Source organism: Dromiciops gliroides, chromosome 5, assembly GCF_019393635.1.
Source record: "Dromiciops gliroides isolate mDroGli1 chromosome 5, mDroGli1.pri, whole genome shotgun sequence".
Taxonomy (NCBI): domain Eukaryota; kingdom Metazoa; phylum Chordata; class Mammalia; order Microbiotheria; family Microbiotheriidae; genus Dromiciops; species Dromiciops gliroides.
This window is the reverse complement of record NC_057865.1, coordinates 247,601,631-247,603,133: the sequence shown is the minus strand read 5'-3', so window position 1 is coordinate 247,603,133 and position 1,503 is coordinate 247,601,631. Positions and strand designations below refer to the sequence as shown.

Here is a 1,503-nt window from a genome sequence, read left to right as displayed (position 1 = left end):
ATCAATTTGGAGATCAGTAGCATGATGGAATATGGGTATGTCTCATTGCATTTCCATCATGTCAATGATCTCATGAATAGGCAGCTTGTCATAATAGCTAGCAATAACAGTTAGCCAAAAGAGTTATCCAAAAAAACCCAAAAGATTACTAACCTTATTGCAAGTATCAAAGCAATTAACTGTAACCTTTAGACAGTGTGCTAGGTTTGTGTTTCTTTAGCCACACAACACCTAAGTAGGTTTCAAGTACAAACTGATGCCCATTTTCGAGATGAGAGTGAAAAGGCTAGTTGAACTTATTTCTACTCCTGAGTTATGAGACAGAAAGAAATGTTTGAAAGAATGGTGAATCTTTCTGGTGCTGGTGGGCCAAGTGGTGGAGCAGAAATGGCACCTCACAAGGGGAAGGAAAAGAAGGAAGAGCAGGTCATCAGCCTTGGACCTCAGGTTGCAGAGGGAGAGAATGTGTTTGGTGTCTGCCATATCTTTGTTTCCTTCAACAACACCTTTGTCCATGTGAATGATCTCACTAGAAAGGAAACCATCTACTGAGTGACTGGTGGGATGAAGGTCAAAGGTGACAGTGATGAATCTTCTCTCTATGCTTCTATGTTGGCCGCTTAGGACGTTGACCAGAGATGAAAAGAACTAGGCATCACTGCCCTTCCCATCAAACTTTGGGCCACAGGGGGAAATAGGACTAAGACACCTGGCTCTGATGCACAGTCAGACCTGAGAGGCCTGGCATGTTCTGGAATGAAGATTGGAAAGATTGAGGATGTCACTCCAATCCCCTTTGACAGCACTCTCAGAAAAGGTGGTCACAGTGGTTGCCGTCTGTGAATATCACTTGTTGGATTATTTTTGTCAATGAAAGTGTCAAAATGGTAAAAAAACAACAATAACAACAACGAAAAAGAAGGAATTATAAATGCAATCCATATAGGAGAAAAGAAGAAAATTGGCTTAAAGATGAAGAACAGAACTTTTCCCCATCAGATATACAATGACAAAATAATATTGCTGTTTGTCCTTTGTTCCCAAAGAGGACCACAGAATCAGGGTGATGTCTTGATTTGTACTGAATTGGATTTTGAAGTGAGGGAGGGCTGTACAAGGTCACCAACCTACCTCTTTTCTCTAGAGCCATCTGTGTCCAGTGGCAAGATATACATCACGAGGACTGGAGATGGATGGCCACAAATGTTTAAGGAAATTGGGGGTAAGTGACTTTCCCAGGGTCACACAGCTAGTAAGTGTCTCAAGTGAGACTTGAACTGAGGTCTTCCCAAGTTCAGGGCCAGCGTTCTAGCCACTGCACCACCTAGCTGCCCCATGACAAAATAATATTAAACAGAGAAGGAAGGAAAAGAGGACCACTGATTATTTGCAGCTTTATCTTATTTCTGAGGTTTTTCTGAGAGGGTGTAGAAATATGGCATATTTGGAGATGGCAGTTTCTTGTGCTCAATTTGATTTCCAAGTGTCATCAAGTGGAGTTTC

General features: G+C 41.8%; 1 pseudogene; it reads left to right on the top strand.

The window, feature by feature from the left end:
* Window positions 1-384: 384 nt before the first annotated feature.
* LOC122727429 lies at window positions 385-843 on the top strand (annotated as a pseudogene).
* The last annotated feature ends 660 nt before the right edge of the window (window positions 844-1,503 follow it).